The sequence below is a fragment of the Chrysemys picta genome, chromosome 1 (assembly GCF_011386835.1).
Source record: "Chrysemys picta bellii isolate R12L10 chromosome 1, ASM1138683v2, whole genome shotgun sequence".
In the NCBI taxonomy this organism is placed as follows: Eukaryota; Metazoa; Chordata; order Testudines; family Emydidae; genus Chrysemys; species Chrysemys picta.
Genome location: NC_088791.1, coordinates 174,920,800 through 174,948,169, shown reverse-complemented (window position 1 = coordinate 174,948,169; position 27,370 = coordinate 174,920,800). Strand labels below are relative to the sequence as shown.

At 39.1% G+C, this 27,370-nt stretch overlaps 1 long non-coding RNA gene across 1 annotated transcript in view; it reads right to left on the bottom strand.

Moving 5' to 3' along the window:
* The window catches only part of LOC135977017 (uncharacterized), a 167,727-nt gene extending 140,969 nt beyond the window's left edge, over window positions 1-26,758 (bottom strand). The window contains exon 1 of the long non-coding RNA XR_010594324.1: window positions 26,661-26,758. This is a non-coding gene — a long non-coding RNA (uncharacterized LOC135977017). The remainder of the gene's footprint in view (window positions 1-26,660) is intronic.
* Between the last annotated feature and the right edge of the window lie 612 nt (window positions 26,759-27,370).

Sequence of the window (27,370 nt, the reverse complement as noted above, 5' to 3'; positions counted from 1 at the left end):
GGGTTTTGTTGGTATTTGTCAGACAGTGTAACATCAGGGCCAAAACTACAGTCCTCACTCAGTCAAAATTTCCACTCATGTCAGACTTTATTTGTGGGGGTAGCTTGAGAAAGACTGTACATTGAAATCAACAGAAGTTTTGCCTTCATGAGAACTGAGTAATGACTGCAGAATATGGCTTGTTGTAAGAATCTTTAACCCTAATTTTTTTCTTCATCTTTGTAAAGAAAATCAAAATTCAGTATTTAAATACCAAACATTTCCCAAATCCAACAGCTGAAGCTGAGACTTTGAGATAAAAAATGGAACGCTCTGAAAGACTTTTCGAGAGATAGAAAGAGTATTTTGTGCTTCAGCTTTAAACCATACTGAGATCTGATAGAATGGAAAAGCTAAAGAAGAGATTAGCAACTTGAAAAAATGGCCATTTCAAAGCAGCTCATTGATTTCTAAAGAACCATTCACTAAAAAGACATTTTAAACACAAATGGCAAAGTTTCTACCTGTAGGACAGTGGCCAAACCAAACCTGCAGTACTGTGTAAGGAGGGAGGAAACAATAATTATCTCACCAGTGAGTGAGCACTTGCTGGCACAGTAAGTGACAACATATAGAAAAAAGGGTGCTACTAAAAACAGCTGTTCCCAAATGCAGTATAACTAACTTTAAAATAATGTTACATTTTAAGGGAATTTAGTGGTTGTGCAAAATGCAAGGTTGATAGTACTGAAAACTGAAGCTCTTTATTCATAGAACAGGTATATGATATGTGCAGCAGAACTAAATGATTCTTCACACTGCTGTACAATTTCTCTGACTTGTCTTCTGAAATTGAGAACGAAGGAACCAGTTAGTGCCACAGGATCACAGTCATATAGTTGTGATCTTGTTTTTTGTGGTGTGGGACCTGTACACAGGGAAGTGGAACGAGACCATCACCATATTTCACACAGGCCACTGAACAGCCACATCAGGTAGTAACTTTGTGGCTAGTACCTACTATGATGGACTGTACTTAGCATAGTGACTTACAGAAACACTTCTTCTGAGCTATTCAGTCACCTCCCACATAACATTTTAGAAAGCATTATGGAAGTGCCAGTCATGACACAATAGTGAAGTCTGAGTTCATTTTGCACTTAAAAACAGAGATACGGCATATTGTCCCCAAATTTACAGTACGTACTCTGAGTATAGAATAAATTTTCCTGATGATTTTCAAGTAAATCTGTTAGAGTTAAAATAAAAATTGAGTCCTCTAAGAAATTTAGCTCCTGTGTCAATCTGTGTGTGTGAGAGAGAGTTGGATGATTTTTACAGAATGTTGCGGATTCTTCAGACTTGCAATATATTTAATATTAATTAAAATCTTGTGTGTAGGCTAAATTTGAAGAAATAGGCTGTACTTAAGTCATTAATTAATATGATATCTAATTGTTATGATTAGATAGCCTACAGGCAGGCTCAGGTCACGAGCTCAGGCAACCCTCAAGAGGGGGCCATTGTGATATCGGAGTAACTCAACCATCACCATGCCTAATTCACCTACAATTCTATTCATTGTAATGAGTCACTGATATGAGGGATATTGGATAGAGTCCAATCCTGCTTTAAGTGCAAAATGTGTCGAGATTCCTCAATGGTAAATGGCTTTGCCCAAATGTCACTGCTCTGCAAAACTTTCATGGCCACAGACTAACTTGGACATCAGTGGCTGAAAAGCTCCCCATGATGATGGATTGAAGAAGTATTGCCAAGAGAACTGAGGCAACAGTGCAATGGGAACCATTGAAAGCCAGAGACGCTGGGACTAAAGAATGGAGATCTCCCAGCTCTGTTTCACAAAGCATTGATCTCTAATAATATTGCAATGGACCTTATTCACCTGTCTGTTTTTGGCTGCTTTGCTCTGCTCTGGAGATTGTGCAGATTAGACAGAGTTTACACCTGGAGTGGGAGCCTAAAGGCCCAAAGCCAAGAACAATGCATAGACTCTACCCATCCCCAGCAAATGAAGAGCACATTTCGATCCCCTCAGGACAGACTGGGGAGCATCCAACAGGGAGAACTAATGAGATCTGTGACAGTACCCTTTCTTATTTGATCTCCATAACCACTATCATCTCATTTCTACTTTGATTGTAGTTTACTTATCCCATTAGTTCACTTACACCAGGGGTGGCCAACCTGTGGCTCTGGAGCTACATGTGGCTCTTCAGAAGTTAATATGCAGCTCCTTGTATAGGCATCAACTCTAGGGCTGGAGCTACAGGCCCCAACTTTCCAATGTGCCAGGGGAATGCTCACTGCTCAACCCCTGGCTCTGCCACAGGCCCTGCCCCCACTGCACCCCTTCCCGCCCCCTCCACTGAGCCTGCCGTGCCCTCACTCCTCCCCTCCCCTCTCCTCCCCTCCCCTCCAGAGCCTCCTGAACGCCACGAAACAGCTGATCTGGAGGTGCGAGGAGGGAGGAAGGGGGAGACACTGATCAGCGGGGCTGCCAGTCGGCAGGAAGCACTGGGAGCGGGGGTGGGGGAGGGAGCTGATGGTGGGCTGCTGACGTATTACTGTGGCTCTTTGGCAATGTACATTTGTAAATTCTTGCTTCTTCTCCGGCTCAGGTTGGCCACCCCGACTTACACCATTACATTTAGGAGAAAACTGGGAGTTAAATTCACAATCATAAGTAGGAAGAGATTTTAAAATTTACTAGACATGTATCCAGAGAGTCTTGTTTGAGTATAATTTTCCAAAATTATTCACAAGGTATGCAGGATGCTAGCATGACTTCAGACAGACAGGTTAAAGTGATTTTTTTTCAAAATCACCTCACTTAAGAGCCTGTGTGACCTTGGTGAATGACAGAGATGTGCTCAGGATGTCAGTACTTTGAAATAGTCTTGTCATCAAAATCATGAGTTTTGCAGTAAGCGAATAGAAAACAATGAGAAGGTATATGACACTGTACATTTACTGCACAGAGGTGATTATTTTAAGCAGAAACCTCACAACATTATCTAATGTGGTCTGTTCTTTTGTCGAGAAAATGGAGGACTATAGTACACTGACTGAGGCTAATGATTAATGACTGGTGCACAGATGTAATAGAAATTGCTACCAATGCACACACAGGTTTCTGTCTGATTCCCCTTGACCCTTGTGCCTAAGTGGAACCCCAGTGAAGTCCCCTGCTCTGACCACCAGAACAGGTTGCACCACGAAAACAGGAGCCACCATTTTGAAAATGTCATGTCATTAAAAGTTGTAAAGTGTTGCACTTTATTTGAAGTCTGAACAGTTAATCTGATTTTGGGGGGTTCTAAAGTAATTTCAAATTCTTGGATGAAACACACTATACAAGTTATAAGCACCATTTTTAATAAATAGTCTTACTTGTGCACCCAAATATTTGCCCTTGATTGACCGTAATCAAGATTGAATCTCAAGGCTACAGGAGTAAGTACAAATGATTCACATTTAGAAGTGCTCAGCATAATCAATTCAGAAATCTTAAGTGTGTATGAACTGAAACAAGCTTAGTTAATTGTTAATCAATGGGATGTATCCTGGGAGAGAGAATGTTTTGAAACAGGGTATGGATAAATAGCAAACCTCATATGCAGTCTTGGAAAAAGAGGTTAAAATACACAGCCTAAAAAGATTAGGGAGACACAAAGGCTTGGGAAAGACAGAATTAGATCTTCCTATCTAATAGTGAATAATATCCCCCTGCTAATATCTCACCATAGTTTTCACCTTTACCCTTTTAGTGGTTTAATTAAACATCTAGAAAAAAAATAACTTATCCTCTGTATTTAGTTTATGCAAAGTGCATAGACATAAATATTTAAACTTTATAGAGTGATGCGAGTTAGCTGCTGGTTGCCACATCTGGATATTTGGAATGCATTTAGAATTATGTTTATAATAACTTAGTAAGTCTGGCATTTATTGTATGAGAAGTTTTGATCTCACAGAACTGCACACAAACTAAGACATGTCCCTATCATTTAGTCTGTAGTGTAGCAAACTGTTGCCCCATATCTTTGATAGATACACTGTGATGGAGTCAAAAGTGAGAGTCAGAAGGTGGGATCTGGAAGTAGTAAAGGGAAGGTGAATTTGAGAATTTAGATGGCAATGAATGAGAATTTATTCAGCCACTTTATATTAGCATTATAGATTACATGAAGGGTTTTAACTGTCATAGGCAAATGTCAGGGACTCTGTTTTATATGTGATCCAGTATGCAGTTAGATTACTACACATCTTGTGTATAAATTAAAGTGAATTTGTGTCTGATATTTTTCTTAAGATTGCTTTCTCTCACCATATCTTTTACATCTGTCAGATGATGAGATGACATGAAGCCAATGCAGTTGCTGAATGCAGATTTGTGTTGGGATGCTCAGTAATATTAAACATGCAGACAATGTGATTCTTATCTCTGGCATACTAAGGGTTCTGCATAGCCTCACAAAGATTAATTACAGCTCACATCAATTTTGGCCTCTAGATGTCATGTAAAGAACATAACACTAAAGAGGAAGCTGCAGAATTTTGATTATGTCCACCAGAAAGAGGGAGTAAGAAGAAGGAAGTCCAATTTTTAACAGGTGTGGGTTTTGCTTTGGTTTTTCTTTTTTCCCCGTGAGCAGAGTACTTAAAAGGCAAGTAGGAAGAAAAAAGTATAATGGAGGAAATGTTACTGAATGGACAGGATTTCAACAAGTCTGCTCATAAGATTAAAGGAAAATAGATGAGGTTAGAGAGCTCATGTACTTCACATCACTGATTTCCAGGACTGGAAATGATACAGATAAGAGTTGTCAAGGGGATAGCACAAATATATCTGTATGTCTGACCCTTTGTGGGAAACTCTACCTTACATTTCCAGGCGCTTTTTTTTTTCCAAAATCCATTTGGAAAGCACAAGTGAAATATTTTTCCATCAAACATTTTTATCCACATTTTCAAATTATGTGGCACAATATGCAGTACAAATACTTTATTCCTTAATACTTTTTATCCAAGAACTGCTTTACAATCAATAACTATATAAGTAAGGCATGTAAATTTCCTAGCAGAAACTGATACGGATGAGCTTTTATGACCAAACTAAAGAATAGCTGTTGTGGACAATTACAATTTAGTAGGATTCTCTTTCTTTTCTAAAGCACACTTTCTGTGGTGTTTGTAAAAGGTGCTGGGTTGACAAGCCCTGGGGGCTGTGACTACCATAGTTAAAATAAAAGAGGGCAGTAACTCACTAGAAAATTTGGGCCATCAGGCAAAATCCAAACTTCTTTTCAGTCTGGAGATCAGCTACCAGATCTTTCTGCTGATTCAGACCAGGCAGGAGAATGGCATCTAGCTGCCTTGGGACTGCTCTCGCTTAGTACGAATGGGCAAGAGAGGATTGTGGATGACCAAGAACTCTGGCCTTTCAATGGGATCCCGCCCACTAATGTTCTACAGCTCATGATACAGGAAGGCACCCAGCTACTTATCTCACCCCTGGGACCTCCTCTACCCTTCTTGCTCAAGCAGTCCCTGGAGAGAGGGAAGGCTCCCAAGAAGAGAAGCAGCTGAGGAGGCATGTGACTTTCTTTTTGGTGAGATAGAACAAGGGAACTGAGTCTGATGCTGAAGTTATTCTTGTGGCATAGCAGGAGAGAAACCAGTCTGGTCCCTCCTGCATCCAATAGCTTGCCCAAAATATAACAGTCCTATTGACCTGTCTCCAGAGGGAATACAATTTAAAAAAAAATATGCAGACCCCAAACCAAGAAAAAATCTAAATGTACATTAATCTAGTGATTAGGAAATCTTTAAATATTTAGCATTTGGATGTTTACCCAACCCTGTGAAGAAACCTCACCAGAGACCACATCCATTATGCCCCTATGGAATTCCCTTTCACATATATGTATCTGTCTATAATATTTTGCTAGCCCCTGTAGTATTTTCAGAGGACTGCCATGCTCAGCAACTGCCCCGCCCCCAGTCACAGATGTCCTTGGTGGTATAAGGCCAATAAATAAATTTACCTACACAGTCCCCACCTAACTGCAACTTAGAGTAGAAGAGAACAATTCTCTGTTACTATCATTGACCAATTTTTTCCCCTCACTGGCTCAGAACAAGAACACAAAATATTCTTCCTCTGAAAAAGTGTATCGACATCTCATCAACTAATCTTACCTTCCTGGCCACATGGAATAGATTTAATCAATCAGGGAACCAGAGTACATTCTACATGCTTTAAACAAACTCATAATAACTAATAAAATGAGACTGTAAACAAATCACAACCAACAAACTCAGCTTGAAATTGAAAAGTAACGTGAAAGTTTGTCATTCCAACATTTTTTTAAATAATTGAATATGTTTAAACATTTGTAATATTGCTGCAGGTCTGTGAACAGTGAGAAATGGAAGCAAGCCAAATTTCAATTAAAATTATTTCATCCAGTTTTTGTTACCCATCTGACATGCAGCCCTCCCCCTAAAATACTGCTTTGCCTCTGGAGTGAGAGATCACAGAGTACTGTGAATTTGAACTAACAACCATAATCTGTTAGTGCTAGTCTATAAATCATCTCTAAGGCCTGCAAAAAAGGAGCATTATAGAGTAGTCCAATGAAGACCAAACATGTCACCTTTATGACATACCTATTTGATCCTAACTATGTAGTTAGGTTCCTATCATTTCCCCATGACTTGGCCACCATCCAAATCCTACTGCAAATTGACCAGACTGGTATTTCATGCTCCCCCACCCCCCATCCCGAAACTATTACATGTAGTTTTGTTCTCATGCTGATCATTTCTGCAACTGCATACAAATCACATTTCTAAGATTCTTTGTGGATACTGATGTATCATGTCAGGTTGCCTCAGTCAAAACCGCTAATGTTATGTGACATTAGTTTGTAATGAAATGTATAACAAAGCAGTTACATTTGTACAAATATATGGGTTAAATGATACCAACTCAAGGCCTTTCATAGATAATTGGCAGAGATTTCTGCTGGCAGGTTCTATTTTGAAGAGTCCCAGATTTCTGCTAAGTTATTTGGCATCTGGCACATCAATGCTTTGTAGGATGAGTTCAGAAATGTTTTGAATCATAATTTATAAGTGACCAGGTTTTTCTCTATAGTATTGTGAAAAGAAGAAAAAAGAAAACTTTAAAAGACAAAGTAATCAAGTGTTTTTATGTTGCTGGTGATGTGTTCTTGTTTTTGTTTCAATAAAGGCTTCTAAACCTGAGAAAGAGCAAACATTTCTCCTGTTGGAAGTTATTGAGAGTGAAATACAAATGTACTTCTAAAAACATTGGTTTTATATCCTGAAATTACGTGAAAATATGTAGTTCAATTCCTGGTTAATTTGATCCTCCATTTCATTTGATCAAAACCTCAGGAATTATATCAGTTGTATTAAAAATAGCAAAACTTTCACTCTTTATTTTGATTAATTTTGACCACCTTAGGCAAGCAATATAGGATAATTCAATCACTGGCTATAAAACATCATCATTTTAATTAATTATGAAGATGAACATTTTGAATGAGATCAGAGATAAAAGCCCAAGGAAGAAAACCCATTTGGTAATAAAAATTACAACTAAAAGTTGTGCTATTAAGATATTGTGACTAAAAAAATGTTAGTTCTACTATGTTATGGCAACCCACTTCCTGCTATAAAATCTGTGATGTGCATCCTGACATCTGGTTATACTATATGGATACAGATGGTTAAGATTTCAATGAATATGATAGGAACATCTTTTATCAAAATAAGGGGAAATCAATGTGTGCTTCTCAGCTGCAGGTATCTCATGAGTATATCTGGCTTTCTAAAGGCCATATTTTCAAAAGAGCTCAGTGTTGGGGGGTGAAATCTTTTGAAAATCTGGCAGAAAGAGTCTCTCTCCCACTATCTTTCTTCATAGACATTGCTCACAGATATAACTGATGGATATGGTGATAAGAATGCTGGAAGCCACTAAAGGTTTGCGACCACTAGGGCACTGATGCCAACACCAGTTTCATTTCAAACTTGTTCAACAAAACTTCAAACGTCATTACCCTATCAGTGCCTTACCTTACCTGCAAACTGGCCCCATAGAAGAGAATGGTGGGAGGGAGAGCTCAAACTACATCACCCAATGTTGATTTCTGACAGCACTGCATGGTGCGTCATAGGAGTGACGATCCAGGGTGCATTACGGGAGATGTAGTCCATCTGGGGAACCTATCTGTCCCATAGTGGAGAATGGGGGCATCAGGCTCCCAAGCTACAACTTCCATGAGACAACATGCCACCATAGAAAAATGCAGTATCATATTGAACAGACTTGAATCAAAGTATTGCAGATAAATTCAATCAACTGAAACACTGGAAATAACGAAAAGTGAACATTTTTCAAAATCATCATGTTGCAGAAAAATTATGAAATTTCAATTTTTCATTATTATTGGGGACAAAAATAAATGTTGAAATGTCAGAATTTCCCATGGGATGGAATTCTATTGTTGTGTAAGGATATGGGCATGGCTGAAGGAACCAAAGGCCATACTCCATTTTGGTAGGAAGGGTTCTATACTGCTGAGCTCTGAACAGACTATGGCTTACAACTACTGTGTCATGTACTGTTTCAAGAAAAATAATTTAACTAAGAAAATAAATTGTGGTAGTATTTATTTGTCCACTCATCCAGGCCTTCCTCCCCTCTTTCTCCCTTGCAAGCTCCTGCTCCTCATACTTCCTCTTGAACCTTTTTACTGTTAAACAGTCACATGCTGACAATTCATATGAGGATGATCTATAACACGAAGCGTGCAGCCATAATGACTTTCTTTGCGTCAATGTCACAGTATTATTCTGGGTATCCATTGTGACTGAATTTTTAACTAAAGTTTCAAAATTTACTCTTGTTTTTAAACTGAAATTGCTGAAAGGCTCCAACATAGGATAATCCAAGTAGCATTTGGAGTGGGCTCAGAATGTACTCAAACATTCAAATTCATCTTAAGTGAAAAACTCTGATAATTGGGGGAAAAAATTCTCCCAGATTGGTACATCAGTCTAATTACATTTATTGTACGTTGCTTAGCTTTAATTGTAGTTGCTCAGTATAGCCCTGAGGTTTACCTCTATCCTCTGGTACAGCATGTTTGCATCTTAGCTTGTAAAATCATCAGTTGTTCAGAAGCATACATGCAGCAGCTGATTTTACAAAAGGTGTGTTCAGTCATGATGCGTACTGCAAGCAAGCCAGGATCGAGCCCTACATTTTGAGTAAGATTATTTACAGTAATTCTCAAATAAGAATAAACTGCACAACTTATCATCATATGTTTTTACATGCAGTCTACAACGATTATAAACAAGACAGGTTATCCTTCTTTCATTAAATTTTCTTTTTAAAGGAAGAGTATAGGTTTTGATTATTAATCAATCTATGGCTACAAAGATTCTCTGTAATTGATTAGGGGACAGGGACAAGTTTGTTTTTTCACAAACTTGTAAAGTTTAGGGGGAGAAAATCTTTCTATTTTTTGGTTCAAAATTTTATTCTGATTTCTTTTCCCAGCCTCTCACCACATATTTTTTTCATGAACAGAGACCACTGTTGTAGAGACAATGCTTGGAGTAACATTCACTGAAACATGCCTCCTCTTTCTCTTCTTCCTACAATAGTTATGCAAGTTAAATTCAAATCCCAAACTCTATTGAAATAGATTGTTTAGGAAGAGTACCAGATTTTAATTTTAAGCCTTTCTTTAAAGTTTTGAAAATACAACAAAAACCTAATGTAAATCATTTAAAATACTTTTATTATTTTTTAAATTTAATTATTATAAGAACAGTATCGCCGTATTAAAACTTAATTACCTTACTCTCTTTTTGGCTTCGTGACAATGTTCCTAAAGTGCTAAATATTCATGTAACATGCTACCTCACCCTGTAATATCAGCATATTTATGGAAAGAAATTGTAATCCCCTTTACTGGCTCAGGTTAATTCCAATAAAATATTAAATCCATTTTCTAATCTAAATGAGTTCATTAGGAAAGGCATGGTACTGAGAATACCATACTCTCTACAGAGTTCAGCTTCATTACATTTCAGCACTGTGCATTTCCAGAGCTGTTGTACTACATTTATGAGGATTTATCTGTACTGTTCCAAAAACATTCATCCTAATTTTACTCCTTCTGTGCATGCTAATCATGAATATGTTAAGTGGAAATACTAAGCTTGCAGCCAATCTCATCCCCAGATGGGTTCAAGTTATGATTACAGAAGCAAATTTGCCATAAGCACTCTTAAAGCAGGGCCAGTGAGGAGGAAATGAAGGTTTGGAGCTACACTGAAGAGAAAAAACAATTTGATACAGAGGAGAAATGTCATAAGATGCTTGGGGGACTGGTATTTCCAGTTTGCTGTAAACCATTTAACTTGTACTGAGCTTTGAAACGTTATAAATAGAACTGTCTTAAAGAATATAAAACAAAGCTACACATTAAGGGCCAGATTCTGACACCCTACTGGAGTTGTGTAGCACCTTGTTACATAAGTAGGTTCTATTGATTCCAGTAGAACTACTGATGGAATAAGGTACTACTCAATGTAAGGGCCTCAGAATCTGGTTCTAAATCATCATTAACATTAGCTTCATGTAATCCATAAAGCCACGCATGTTTATTTATTTTTTACTTTCAGTTTTACAAAAATCATTGTGGTAGCAGTGTTTGATGCTATTTCCCTATTAATATCTTGGGCTTTTAAAAAGCTTAGGATCAAGCAATGGCCTAAATTTTAGGTAACAAAGGATATTCTCAAATCAGATATATTCAAGTAGCAAATAACATGCATTCACACTGTTTGCCAGTAAAGTAAAATGACCCGTTTCTTGCAGATACATAGTAGCTTTTTTCTTATCATTCAGAAGAAGAAAAAAAATCATTCCCTTTACATTGTTGATGAGATTTGATTTGCGTGTCCTGCTGCATCAGTCCATGAAACTTTTAAACACACACACACACACATACACACCCTATGACAGAATTGCGGATGACAGCATGGGTTAGCGTTTGACTTACATTTAGGAACCGTACCATGTATTGTTAAAAACAAAGATATTCTCAAGGAGACAAGTAGTGACTTTCTACTCCTAACCAGAGTTCAGATACACATGGGCAATAAATTGGCTCTGTCTTCTACCTCTAAAGAGCGGAAGTGGATTGCTAGTAACTTGGAGGACATCCATAGTGAAAACTCGTCGGATTAAACAAACTGGCCACTGGTTGTCACTGTTGCCCCATAAAACCATAGCTGCAGATGAAAGCTTTCAAAAGTGGCCCTTAAACACCAAAATTTAGAAACAAAATTTATTAGCTGCATACAATATTTAGAAGAGACAGATTAGGAGTTTTTAGATCATCTCATCACATGATCTGATATAAGCAGTCGCTGAATTCCAGTAGTTTTACAAACTGCATGAGGGTGTTAAATAGAGTAGGTTGTCAAAGACAGATGATTTTAATCAAACAAGAACATTCTGTTTAAGATTAGCAGGGTGAGAGATCAATGGGATTGTCAACCCTACATCCTGCAATATTCTGCTACAATTCTTATTCTGCTATTAGAGTTGCAGGGGGCACATGATATTGAAGGAACTAATTCCATAACCATCTATGAAAACCAGAGAAAGAGGTTGGCAGGAGCCAAAAAATCACCTTGACATTTTCAGTCGTGGACTCCTACTTTGCCAGAGAGGGAAAGGATTTTAATGAAGTATGTTAAAAAACCAGATTGGGATCCACTTACATGAGAGGAGAAACTAAATTTTGAAGGTCAAAGAATGTTGATGGAATTTCTTTATGCAAAGGTGTTCCTGAAAATATGATTGCAATACTCCATCAGAGGGAATTGACATACAATAACATCCAGTTAAGTATCCTCCTGATAAGTGTCACACCTGCTTAATTGGAAGGACTACTAAGGCACACACTCAGTGCAGCATATTTCAGTGACTAATTAATGGATAAGTGGCACATCAAATCTACTTAACTGGTACTTCCAGTGTTGCCCAGTAATGTTTGCGTGCATACTTTTTCACTGTAGTTATTTCCTCAATTCAAATTGCTTGAATATCTGCCCCCCACAGTATATTCCTATAAGCCCAAATAATCATTTGATTGACCCAATTATTTCTGTTTCCACTGAAAAATGCCAACAAACTGGATTCCACTATATAGAAATTCTCATATTTCCGACCCTGAAACATGCTTTCTATGAGCTCAAAAGGTAAGAAATAAAAATGGAAAATAAAAATCAGAGTAAAAGAAAATACACCAGACACAGTAGGTGATGGAATCACAAAAGTTTCTGGGGAATGAATGGGCCAGAAGACAACAAGCTTTCCATTTAATCACATACACAGTTCTACCTTAAAACAAAATGTCAGCTATAGTTTATCATAACAATGTAGCTTCCTCAACAATCCAATGGCAAAGGGATATGAATTAATGGCTCATTAGAAATCCTTGTTTTCTAAAATGTGGAAATTTTCCTGTGTTTGTAAGAGAGGCAGGGCCGCACAGAAGGGGGGGGGTGGCAAGTGCGGTAATTTGCCCCAGGGGCCCCCACAAGAGTTTTTCAGGGCCCCTAGAGCGGGGTCCTTCACTCGCTCCAAGGGCCCCAGAAAACTCTCGCGGGGCCCGGCGCTCCTTCTGCTCCGGGTCTTTGGCAGCAATTCGGCAGCAGGGGGGTCCTTCCGCTCCGGGACCCGCTGCCCAAGTGCCGGGTCTTCGGCGGCAATTCGGCGGCGGGAGCCCCCCGCAGCTGAAGACCCCAGGCCCCTTGAATCCTCTGAGCAGCCCTGAAGAGAAGGATTCATAGTACTGTCTAGAGCCAGGTACAGTACAATGATTTTCTGTGCACATTTTATACTACGCCCCTCACACCTGATCTTAATTACTGTACTTTTGTTGTATCCACCAGGCAAGGTATTAACAAACTTTAACAGAACTTTATTTACAGTGGAAATCTCTTTACCACGCTGTAGCTGCACACTCTGTAACTCTCACAGCCCCCTCAACTCCTCTCCCCTCCTTCCTGTTTCCTGTCCTGTCAGACTCCCAACAGCCAGTGCTCCCAGTTCTAATAATCACATGCAGCATCTAAACACCACAACTTTGCTTACTCTAGTCCTTATTGACTCATCTGTGTATGTTGCCAGTTGCTCTGACTGAATTGTGTGGAGTGGTTTTGTAATGCAGGTGAGCATCCAGTGAGTTCTACAGTGAACACCTACTTTTTCTTGCAAAATAAGCCAAAATTTCAGACTTATTGGGTTTTTAATAACTACCATCATTTCAACTATATGTTCAGTAATAGGGTAAACATTTAGTTGAACTGTGGGAGTATGTTTTAAAGCTCTCTGTTTATGTGAATTTCAGATGATTCATAATTTTACATTTCATTATATTCACTTACTTTCCGCTCCCAAAACAGCTGCTGTGCGTTTCTACAGTATGTTCTATTCTCATACAAAACATTTCAAGTCAGAAAAGAGGAACTTCTATGCCAATTGTTTTATTTTAACACTTTTAGAAAGAAGTGACAAGAGTATAAGATAAATCACCTTTCATCAGTATAGCAGAATGGAAAGTTGGTAGGGTATTCATAAGCCATATAAGATAACACTGCTCTACAGCCAAAATGCTTCTGAAATAAATGTAGTCAACCTTTATTAATTCTGGGTCACTGAGAACGAAAATGATGCTTAAAATTGTTGATTGGCTCTAGTTTTCAAGATATGCTATTGGGTCAGTATATAAGACCCTTGACTTGGGAATGGCGGAGGATTAGTGAGTTATAAAGGGAAGGGATCTCAATTTAAACCAGAAATGACTAAAATATATCTTTGACTGGATCTATGAATAAATCTATGACTGGGTTTGGACAGTACTTGCTTTTTAGGCAAAACAATGAATGATGCAATCTGAAGCTGGTATTGCGTCATACATGCTATGAATTGCATCGTGTTATTCCTAGAAGTCATGGATGATGCAATCATAACGAAGCTTACATCACTCTGCTGAACAAATTGCCCTATATCAGCTCTAGAAATCATACAGTGTCGTGCTCTCTTATTTGTCAGTGTTTGCTTTTCCAAAGGGACACATTTCCGTTTAGCCAAAGTGAGCAGAGATGCCTCGTACTTGTGTGAACAGTGCAGATAACTTCTGCTATGTTTGTGGTGAAGTGACTTTTGCATCACAAAAGCACAGTATAACCATATGGTTAAGAAAGCCTATCACCTTTATTTTGGCTGCAAAATTGGAGATCAGGACAAGAGGTGGGCCCCACACATATGCTGCAACATTTGTGCAACAAATCTTCGCCAATGGTTGAACAGGAAAAGGAAATCTATGCCTTTTGCAGTGCCAATGATTTGGAGAGAGCCAACAGATCATACCAGCAATTGTTACTTCTGCATGGTGCGTCCAGTTGGGAAAGGTGTGTCAAAGAAGAAAAAGTGGACTGTGCATTATTCAAACATTCCATCAGCTATCTGCCAGTACCCCATGGAGAAGGACTGCCGGTTCCTGATGCACCAGAATCATTCTCACTTGAGTCAGACGAGGAAGAGGAAGAGGATGGAACTTCTGGTCCTGAACCATCAATGTCACAGGACCCACATTTTCTCCCATCCTCCTCCTCTGAACCACACCTCATAACACAAGGTGAACTGAATGACCTTGTCAGGGATTTGGAACTACCCAAGAGTAAGGCAGAGCTGTTGGGCTCCAGACTACAGCAGTGGAATCTCCTGGCAGGTGATGTTAGGGTTTCCATGTTCCGTGATCGTCAAAAGGATCTTGTCCCATTCTTCTTCATGGAAGGTGATCTTGTAGCCTGCAACAACATCAATGGTGTGATGGCAGCCCTCAACATCGTTCACGATCCAGATGAGTGGAGACTGTTCATTGATTCATCGAAGATGAGTCTTAAAGCTGTTTTACTGCATAATGGCAATGTTTTGCCATCAATTCCAGTTGGTCATGCAGTCCATATGAAGGAAACCTATGACAACATGAAACAACTTTTGAGGTGCATAAACTATGACCAACATCAGCGGCAGCTTTGTGGCGATTTGAAGGTTGTTGCTCTCTTGCTTGGTCTGCAGACTGGATACACAAAGTACTGCTGTTTTCTCTGCGAATGGGATAGTCGTGCAAGAGATTCCCACAACATCAAGAAAGATTGGCCACTCCAACAGTCATTGGAGCCTGGGAGGAAAAGTGTTCAGCATCCACTACTTGTTGAATCAAGGAAGATTTTGTTACCACCCTTACACATCAAGCTGAGTCTGATGAAGAACTTTGTCAAGGCCATTGACAAAACACAAGGCAGACAACTACAGGTTGTTGGTGGAAAACCTCCTCAAGGCATACAAAAGCCTTGGTTGCTACATGTCACTAAAGATACATTTTTTGCACTCTCATCTAGATTTTTTTCCACCAAACTGCGGAGCAGTGAGCAACGAGCACGGCGAGCGATTTCACCAGGACATTGCAACAATGGAGAAACGCTATCAGGGCAAATGGAGCCCATGCTTGCAGACTATTGCTGGACAGTGACAAGAGATGCTCCATTTAATGAATACAAGAGACAAGCCAAGAAGCGCCGAGTATATAACACTTTTGCTGATTTTTAAAGTGTTACATAAACAGGACAGGTGAAATATCATGTAAAGCAACCATAAACACACGAAAAGACCTAGATTTACAATTTATGATTAAAACTCTACTATCTACACAATATACATAGACATAAAATGTAAAAACTTAAATATCTTAGAAACAGTAGCCAATCAGTTGTTTTAATTGTCATATTTGAATTCAGCACATCAAAATACATAATAAATAGCCCATTTTATCTCTGAAGCAGACGACTTCTCAAAAATTGTAGACCAGTGTAATTTGCCCTAAATTTGAGTATTTCCTTCTAAGGTATATGCATGGTTCCCCATAAAACTAATGGGATCCATGCAAATATATCTTAGGGCAGAATTTAGCCCTCAATATATCTCCATTTCCAAAGCAGAGAGCTTGGTATATGAAAGTAGTAGTACTGAAGTAAAAAACCTAAGTACAAGAATTCTCATTAAGAGATCAAAATTATTCAGTTTAGTCACCCTGACATTTACAGGAACCGTTAAAAGAAAGTCCTTTCAAATATCACTTGCCATAAAGTGCTGCAGACTTGAAATTTGAATTTCCCTTCTCAACCTGCTAGCTAATATGTAAACTTCTTGACATACAATTTTAAATGGATGTTATAGGCTACAGCAGGGGTCAGCAATGTTTGGCACGCGGCTCGCCAGGGTAAGCACCCTGGCGGGCCGGGCCACTTTTATTTATCTGCTGACGTGGCAGGTTCGGACGATTGCGGACCCCACTGGCTGCGGTTCGCTGTCCCAGGCCAACGGTGGCAGCGGGAAGTGGCGCGGGTGAGCGATGTGCTGGCCGCGGCTTCTCGCCACCCCCATTGGCCCGGGACGGCGAACCGCGGCTAGTGGGGGGCCGCGATCGGCCGAACCTGGCACGTCAGCAGGTAAATAAAACTGGCCCGGCCTGCCACGGTGCTTACCCCGGCGAGCCACGTGCCAAACTTTGCCAACCCCTGGGCTACAGCATTAGAGCCTCCTAATGATGTTCGTAACTAGAGCTCACTAGAAAAAAAAATCCTTCTTCCCTGCCAGAAATTTCAACTTTTTGGCAAAAAAATTAGAAACCAACATTTTTTGGTTGAAAATTAAAATTTGGATTCAGAAACATTTTTGCTTTGATTCATAGGAGTTGTCTCATATCTCATTGTCTTCTATGGGCCAGGCTTCCTGGTCAAACCACATCTCTTCTGATGCTTTGTGGTCTCCCCCTTGCTGAGCTACTGTAGTGCATCATTGGAGTCCCTGAGCATCAGAGGGGGACCAGGTTTTTATTAAGGTGGCCCCACAGCAGTGACAAACCCAGCCCCAATAGCTCCCCTAGGCTCTGGTGCAACAAAAGCAAACAAACCAGATTTGCAAGTGAAATCCACACCAGTTTTTCAGAGTCATCCCACTTCCAGTAGCAAATGATCAGGTGCTGCAGAATCTAGATAGGCTCAAAGACTTAAACGGAGGCTGGACTACTTTCAAGAGAAACAAAGGGATTTTGCCACCTAGAAGACAGAAGAGGAAGTTCCAGAGACAGAAGAACAGTTCTGCTCATATGCTTTTATGTATACAGGCACTTTTGTTTTGTTAGTGTTTAAGCATTTAAGTGATGGGAAGGGAATGTTGCCAGAGACTGTGATGGGAGTTGGGTTCTTGTGTCCATCTTTCAACATGTCAATTGCAAAAGAGCACAGTGAAAAGTAAACCTGAAACTCCAGTGAGTGTCTGGGCCTCTTTGACATTTTTGTCCAGATGCACAGATCTTTGCTCTGTCCCTCATTGCTAATGATTTTTAGAAACTGATTAGCTCCTAATTTCATTTGTATAGTCTTATTCTCAATTAAAAGATATGGAATAAAAACGTATGCCCCAATTCAGCAAAGCAGTTAAGTATGTCCTTAAATACTATTGAAATCAATGGATAACTCTTTTGCTGAAACATGGCCACAGTCAAGTAGTGGATGTAACAGGTCTGTCATGCTCCAGCTTTGAGCTAAATCCAAATTTACAGAAAAGTGCCCAGTCAAGTACTAGGCAGAAGCAAACAGAAAATTCTCAAAAGTAGCAGCAGTTGAAAGCAGCAACAATTTTCTTTAAATGTACTCTGGTCATTTCTTACTGTTTATCTTAACTGTTCTATTTTTTAGATTGCATTTAAAACATCTCTATAGGGACATTCTGGATTTTACCATACTGAAGTATAATCCAGAAAAGGTGGATAAAAACTAATCTATTTCCAACTCAGGAGAAGACTGCATTGCCCAATTCTCAGGTGTCATAACTCTATTGATGCTGATTTCTCCAGCTGAGGATCTGGCCTTGCATTCCTCCTTGGCTCTCTAGGCAGAATATGCTGACGAAGTCACAATACCACAGCTCCAAGCAGCTGCCTGCTCTGCACCTGTTTCTTCATCTCATATGATGACATGCCCCAAGGGTCCACCACAGATCCACAATGAATCTCCTCCCTGCAGCAAGTGGCAAGCTGTCAGCTCCATATCATGAAACAAGCTGCTCACTTACATATTGATACATTAGAGCTCCCACCAAACAAAGGGCTTGTTCTCCAAGGACACTACCTCAGTCTTGCTCTGAATCCAATAGGTAAGAATTACACTACACGAAAAGTGGGGAGGAAGAGGAAACACTCACTCTGAAGCAGTCAGAATACTGCATTGCCCTTCTTTCTCCCTGTGTTTCAATCCCCAGCCCAAATGCTGTTTCAAAAAACGTTGGTCACTATTGAGCGTGTTAGCTATTCTTTTGCAGCTGTGCTACGATACTTCATTTCTCTAGTTATGACGTGTACGGTAATGGGCTTCGCAGCAGCAAAAGCAGAGCCTGTGCCCATCCAGGTCCTGCCAACCAGGCAGATCCAAAACAAAGCTTTTTACCCATTCTGGGAACTGTTTACTGCTTAGAGGCATTTGACCGGAAGTGAGATTATGTTTCAGTCAGTTTATTGAGTGGTATCTAGAAAGCCCAGACAGCAGAAGCTGAGCAGTCAAATGTGAATGAAGAATCCAGTTCAGGATATTGGAGAATAAGGTGGGAAAAGGTCTAGGGCAAAAGCAAAGCGCACACAGCACACCAGAAATTATTTCCTGTAAAGGACTAGTCAGTCAAGCCAGCAATTAAAGGAGAAACTAATTTCCAGTTACTAAGGAGGGAAACCAAAGTGATATTACTAGGGTCTGGGCGCATTCTTTTCACAAAGATTTCGATCAGAGTGGTACTGTATCTTACTGTATCCTATTGTTTAATTGTTCATATTAAGAATTTTTCACCTAAATCTACAGATACCGCAACTAAAAGATTCACATCTACAGAGATAGACCCCCGATTAGACACAGTTTAATTGGTTAAAAAAAAAAAAAAAAAAAACTCATTCCAAAATCTGTGAAAAGGAAATTACTGATAAAATTTACAAAAATGTCTAAGTGATTTAGGAGCCAAAGTCTTATTTTCAAAGTGACTTAGCCACTTGGGAATCCACAAGACTTGGTTCCTAAGTGTCTAAATCATTTTGGAAAATGAGACATTTTTGAAAAATTTTACTGTTTTTTTGTTGTTGTTGTTTTAAAGTTACATACTTTTTTAAAATAATTGATAAAATGTTCTATTGAGTATACTGTGTCTGTCTTGGGAATTTCATTGCTAATACGTGTGATGTATTTGTCAAACATCTGCCAAGAAAATAAATATTTAGAAATGTACTTAATATCAGCAGGTGAATTGATCTCAGCTTGAGAAGTAGCACCAAACAGCATATGAAAGATTGTGTGAGCAATATGCGGGATAAAGGTTGCCCATTACTAATTCAGTCCCCATCTTTCCCTATGTATTTATTACAATTTTTCCTAGCAATGTATAAAAAAGCCACCAATTTGCTACAATGGTGCCTTTGACATTATTCAAAATAACAGTACATGAACAACAAGAAAAAGTCAGCAACCAACCTCTAGAAAAATTCCAGCAAATTTTCACTCCCAAAACATCCTGAGAGGTGAGATTTTCCACACCAAAACAATCACCCTCAGTTAAGTCAGCCACTAATAATATTGACTATTCTCCAAATAAATTATGCACAAATGGTGAAGGCCCAGAGGAAAGACTGTTCCAATAAAGTGGTTGTTGTGCTATTATTTTCAACACACTTTGAGAAAAGTTTAGCACATAACACACATTTCTCTCTCCGTGATATCTGGGATATTTTCCACACTTAGAACAGGATCCCAGATATGGCTGTGTGATAACTCTGCATAAATTACATTGAGTCCGGTGGCATCTGGTTTTTGTGTATACAGACTAGCACAGCTACCCCCGATACGCTGAATAAATGTTAATCACTGTATTTGTGCATTCTGAGCACGCTATTTCAGTGTTTGTACAGTATTGCAGAATCTGCAATTTCTTTCTGGTCCAAAACATGTTTTTGAGGAGTAGGCAGGAGAGGGTGAAAAAGGAGAGTGCAGTTTACCATATACCTTCATGAAAGGCCACTTTTTTTCTCTCCCCATCTAGCCTCCACCGTGATTTATGATGTTTCACAAAGCTCAGAACCAGATTTCCAGTATGCAGTTCCCATTCTTTCATTAGAAAAGCCTTAATAATCATAGAACCCTGCAATAAGCTTTCAGAACCAGACACGCTCCACAGCAGTAATCCCAATGCAACCTTTAGCCGTCAGGGTTGACATAGCAGTAGTTAAGGTTCTTCCCTGCTCTGCAGAATTGCAAGTAACTGCTGGGAAGAGAAGTCCTTACTTTTTAAAAAAAAATTCTCCAAAGTTCGCTAAATATTTTGCTGCAATTCAAAAGATATTTAGGGTCACAATGTTTCAAGACTTACACTAGACACAAACTACAATGGCTGTCTTCATCCAGGCAAGTGGTATTCAAAACAAGAGAAAGTCTGTAAGAGTCAAGAAATCTTTTTTAATCGTATTTCCTGTTTGTCAAGAACTATTATTATAAGTGGGTTGCATATTCCTATCCCTCTTCTAGGATACACACAAACATTAGCATACTGATCATGACACATTTTTTCAAAAGTACTTAAGTCACTTTCCCAATTTCTAAAGCACCTATGTCCTACTAACTTAGGCACATAGATCATTTAGTTAGCTAAGAGCTTATGAAAAATGTACCCTACATGCTTTGTACACCTTTATTAACCTATTTTTAGAACATATCAAAGACACTCAGGTCTCATTTCAGAGACCCTGTTCTTCCTTGGGATATTTCAAGTGCCAGATTTTCAGACAAAAGTATGTCTTATACAGAACATTTGATTATAGATGGATGATATTAGGTGGGTCCTTTTAGAAGGATTCTAATTCAGTTACTGAGCCATTGTCTGTTATGAATGATTTTTCCACTGATGATATCTGACTGTTGAATAATTAAATCAACTCAGAGGTAATGCACCTTTCAAAACTGTATTCAAGTTCAGTATTTTCTTTCAGGACCTTTAAGTGGTGCCTGGAGAAAAGGAAATAGAGTACTTGTATGTTTGCTGATATAGCTGCCAATTTAAGTACTACTGTAATTAAATAAAATTATCCATAATTTTAAAGTTATGAATGGGTTTAGCAATTAAACAAATTCCAGGGAGTAGCCAGCCCTGGCAGCCAGAGAAACAATCAACAGCAGCACACACAGAAGCAGCTTTAGCAGGGATTGTTGGACACTGATGTCACCAGAGTTTTCTATAGTTTTCTCTCTGGACACTTTCTCCCCCATGCTGAATGCTTGTTTACTCCAACCCTCTTTCTCTGCCCCTTTCCTTACAATCTCTTCATTTCAGTCTCAGTCCATTTGCCCTCCATGCTCTCCTTCCCTCCCTCCCTTTTCTCTCTCTCACCCTACCACATCTACTGCTCCTCTTCCTTTGTCTGTCTTTCTAGTTAGCTAATCCCTCCCCAACAAAAAACCACCCCAGAAATATTAACAAAAAGCACCAAAACCCCAACCCTGGGGGGGGGGAAACTGTGAAACTAAATGTTTGTAAACACTCACTCTGCTTATGTGTTATTTTCCTTCTGCCTCCCCTTTGTCTTGACTATTTAGATTATAAACTCTTTGGGAAGAGACTGTCTCACAGCAGGATGCCTAGCACAATAGGGCCCCATTCTCAGTTGGTTGTTAGACACTACCATAAAACCCACTAACAATAAATAATTTATAGTATTACACAGATCTGAAGTTATCATTGTGAAGAAAGATTAATATGCTAGCTAAAGAAATACTGAAGCCTAACTTAAATGTCTCATAAATATACTGCTTGTTGAGATATATGAATCTTTATTCAAAAGGATAAGCTGACTTTCAGGATGAAAAGAGTAAATTATTACTCTGGAATATGCAAATATTAGTGAATATAGGTGAATTAGTTTCTGACCTTCCATTTTATTACCTAACTTTCAATCTACACCAATCTCTGGCTACTGCAGGAATGTTTATTCAGTGTGATGGGTTCCCCCTAGGGTGACACCTGGAACTGGGGTACCACTGAGCCCCCAGACCCACCAACCTGGGATCTCTTTTACACTTTACTGCTGTGACAAGCCACAAAAGCCTTCCAGCCTGCACTTTCACCAGCATACATACAGGGAGGGACAGCCCTAGCTGCAGTTACAAGCTGGCTCTCTGACCAGCCCCTGCATGGGCAAACTACTCCCAGCTTCTTAGGCACGCACTCCGTCTAGAGTATAAACCCAAAATTATACCGTCTTGGGCTGCACGGGGAACTGTACAACGTAAGCTCATAAAATTCGTCCCTCCCTAGATGTGGAGAAAAATATGCAACAGCCTTTTGCCCCCGAGTTATGATTCCCCCCCACTGGTTTAGATAAAGCAAAAATAAGTTTAACAACTATAAAAGATAGATTTTAAGTGATTATAAGTGATCACAAACAGATCAAAGTAGATTACCTAGCAAATAAACAAAAAAGGCAAACTAAACTTAATATACTAAATAGGTTGGATATGAATAACAGATTCTCACCCTAAGAAATGATACAAGCAGGCTGCAGATTCTTAAGGGGCAAGCTGCACTTGCTTTACAGCTTGGAATCCCCAGGTGTTACATTCACTCTTTAGCCTGGGTCCAGCACTTCCCCCAGTTTAATCTTTGTTCCTCAGGTGTTTCCAGGAGTCTTCTTGAATAGGGAGCAAAGAACAACCAGATGTTGTCACTTGCCCCTTATATAGATTTTGCATATGACAGGAACCCTTTGTTCCAAAGCTTGGTTCCCAGACCGGTCTGTGGAAAAACACTGACATCCCAAAATGGAGTCTAGAGACATGTGGTCACATCACATGTCTTTGTAGAATCATAGCAGCCATTACTCTGAGTCTGTCTGTAGAAACAGGAAGGCTTCCCAGGTGGAGATAAACTTCTCCTAAGGCCTATTGATTTTTTCTTAATGGCTCATTGCCCTGAATAGGCCCTTCCCCCACACAGATATCGAGTCTGAAAGCATCTTCTCTAGTGGGCGTTACCCAGGTGTAACTACATTTGAAATACAGATACAGTCAATATTTATAACTTCAGATACAAAAATGATACATGCATACAAATAGGATAATCACATTCAGCAAATCATAACCTTTTCAATGACATTTCACATGACTTATCTTGCATAAAATACATTATAATTATGTCATAATCATATCCTAATAATATCATTGTGAAGAATATGGGATGCAGTGTCACATGCAGAATGAAATACTCCATCTCGGATTCCTTCCTGATGACAGTTATAGTAAAAGAGACTAATCCAATTATTGTTAAGAGTCAGGATTGGATATTCAGCAATGGCTGACTCAGTTGAGCAGTGTTCATTGCAGCTGGGATTAGGGGAACAAGTGCACAAATCTCCATGTTCTTGCAAAGCTGGGGCTTTCCAGCCATCTGACTTGTCCCTAGTATAAATTACTGCAGCCTAAAGGCTCTTCTAATCTATACTGGTTGTCAACAATTCCAAGGGATTGTTCTGGAAGCCATAGAGTGGCTGGCATGTATGAATCCTATGCTACCTGATGACTTCCCTACTCAAGGGAATTTTCTAGTGGGCAATTAAGTGAGCTTTAGGGCTGCTTTATGTTGCCTGAATGGATGGGTCAAGGCCTTAGTGTAAGTGGAAGGCCATCAATGAGAATGTTTGCAATACTGGTTCATATCAGTACAACTGCAAAAAATAAAGTAATAATTTTAATCATGTATTTGTAATTTCCACACAGTCTCTGCTTCTACAGTTTGTATTCTGGACACTGGCTGTTTGCTTCAATCCCCTCCCCCATCTATGACTTCCAGAATGTACAAAGTTCTGAGAAAAAATTGTCTACAATCCTGAGTAATTCTGGAAAATTCTGCAGAGATGCATAGAAGAAAAGTTGTAGGGATGCATAACTCCCGAATCGCCAGCCCACGGGCGCGGCAAACTGCTCCCATGGCTACGAGGCAGGAGTGACCTTCAATCCAGCGTTTGTGTTTGGGAAACTTATTTGGCTGATTTGATTGTACCCTCGCAGCTGGTGTTCACGCGCTCAAGAGATGGGTTTGTTATCTTATGTGCATGTATACTGCCTGGCTTTTCTATGCGCAAGAATGTAACCACTAAGAAGAGTTGTAAACAAAGTAAGGAGAGAAATAAAAACCCCAGGAAAGTTTTCCTGGGAGGCTTTTTGCAAGAGGCTTTTGAAGCTCTCTGGCTACCAACAAACCTGGCGTTCTGTTTCCTTTCCTGTGTCGTCACCACAAAAAGTATTTCCTGTAATTTACCCTACCTGGTATCAGTGATACAATCTAAATACGTCAACTTTGATGCACTGTACAATAAGCCGGGAAGTCATAATATTAACACATAACCATCGGTCTGCGGCTATGAATTTAGAAAGATTATAACTACTGTGGCTTAGGTAGTGTAACCTGAACAAGGTGCAAAGCAGATATCTTTGGCTTTAAGAACTGAATCTACACATACATTATAACATTCTCTACAGAATTTGCTAGAATATGAGTTTACAAGCACACAAAATGGGTACATTTTGCAACAAAAGCTTATATTGACCATGAGCATTAAGAAGTGCCATAAAAAATGAACATTTACTTCACCACACTATTGACTTAACCCCCAAATCTCTGATATTTCCTACTCTTAACATATCAAATTCAGCACCATGATAATTTTTTATAAAATCATGCCCACTTGGAAAATGCTTGTGTCATCAGATAGAGTTAATCAAAATAATTATTTAGCAAAAGTTGCAAAGTTTGGTAAAATAACAATCATAATGAGTCCATTTTAGAGCTAGGTGAATAACTGATTATTTAGTTCACTTGTAGTCAATGGAGGTTCTCAGGGTGGGGAAAACAATCAGTTCAGGTCGAACTGAAACAAAAGTTTTTTTGGAATTTTCAACTAACTAAAAAAGTCAGAAAAAACAGCTTGAGGGTTGAATGAAACATTTTGTTTGACCTGAAAGAAAATATCTAAAAAATATCTAAAACTAAATATTTTAATCACCGTGACCATTTTTAGGGGCTAAGGAGAGAATGAAAAGAATATAAATGGAATTATAATTGAGTATCAGGGTCCTTTTGCTAAGTTCATATTTTTAAAATAGGTGTGAAGTATGTTTATTGATCTTGTACCTATGTATCTGAATGTAATAGAAATATTTCTATCTTCAAACATTTGAAATAAAAAAATATTTAATTAATGGCATCATTGTCCAGGGATAGGACACTATGCAGACTTGGACATGGTTATATTCCCAGCTCAGCCACTAACCCACTATGTGATGTTAGTCAAGTCACTTCACCTTTCTGTGCCTCTGATTCCCTTCCCACTCTGACTGCCTTGTTCATTCAGTTTGTAACATCTTTGGGGCAAAGACAGTCTCTTCCTATGTGTTTAGATGGTGCCTAGCACAAGGGGGCTCTGATCTCAGCTGGAGCTGCTAGGCATAATGCCATAATAATTTAAAAAACAAAAAGCCCTAAAAATGTGAAACCCCTTGTTACACATTCCTCAACCATATCCTGAGGTTTAGCTCTTAAAATTAAGATTTGGGATGCTGGAATGAATCATGTTATTCTAGAAAAGGCAGGCAAACCTTCTAGTTATTGGTCTGAGATTACCATATCTGTGTATCAATCAAAGCAATTAACTACACAAATCTTTCCACTTACTATGGAGACCTACAGCTACTAGATCAAATTATTTTTTTATGGTGAAAATATTTTAAGCGTGACAAACCTTGAAATAGCATAATTAATTTTAAACATTACCGATCTTAAAATACTAGCAGCCAGTTAAAAAAAAAAAAAGACCGCAAAGGAGATATTGCAAATACTATAGTGATGCATCTTAATATGCATTGAAGACACAGACCAGAAGCCAGAATGAGCTGGGCAAAAAAAATGTAACGTGACTATTTTGTAAGTTTCGACTCGTGGTTTTTGCGGGGAAAAAAAAGAGAAGCCAGTCTTAGTGGCAAGCTTCTGAAAACTTGCACAGCTATGATAAGAAAGGACATTTCTCATAAATATTCATTAAAAATTACCTTTTCTGGATCATGAATTTTTCAAGCAGACACTGATTTGACCTCTACAAGGAACAAAAGCCAACCTATAGCATAGTGTCTCCGTTTTCTGTCCCAAAAGTTTTTCCAGCTAAGCATCTACTTTTTACACTGCATAATGACTCAGGTCAGTTATCTTTGTGATCCAACCACTTGTGCATTAATATTAATTCAAATTACCATCTAAAGTATGAGTCATATTTCCTGGAAAAATTGATTGTAAGGCAGGACCAGGATTTGCATTTTAAATAATTTTCTAAACTAACATGTCTGTCCCTCCACAATCTACTGATTTGAACCCAGAACCATTTTAATAAATTTACCTGTATTTGTAATGATTGCAGCATTTTCCTAATAATACAGTAATAGGGCCTGATCTTCCACAGCTGCTAAACTCCTGCTTCCTTCAATGAAGTCAGTGGGAGTGAACTGTGCTCAGCAAACCTATGGAAGTGCATAGCACCTCACAGGGTCAAAGTCCAGCCTCATCTCCCACTCTCACATTTACATTTGTTACACATACACACATTTTCTCAGTCAGACATTTCTTTCCATTTCTATTGAGTGCATATACAACACATAAGGTTTGCTCTGAATTGCATTGATTGCATGTATGTACATATATAAAAACAAATAATTGCATCTTCATACAATGTTTTAATCATATTCAAACAGTACAGAAACTTAACGGACATATTTTTTTCCTCCCTTTTCTCCACTTTTTTTCCTTTCTTAGACACAGTGGGTCAGATCCCTAGCCTCAAAAAGGTTGCTGACCACTACAAATCCCTAAGTGGCAGAGACCCTTTATAGCTGGATGTATACCTCACAATGATCCCAGCACAGAAGGCATGTTGGGACATGGCTGGTGGCATACAAGTGAGTGGATCACTGGTGCACTCCTCCAAACCACAGCCATAAAATGACCTCTTGGGGTGGGACGGGGGGTGCTAATATAGCACAGCCTTGAGTCTGACATAAGTTACACCAAGTGCTGAATCAGCCCCAAGGAATGGAGAAATACAAAGATAGC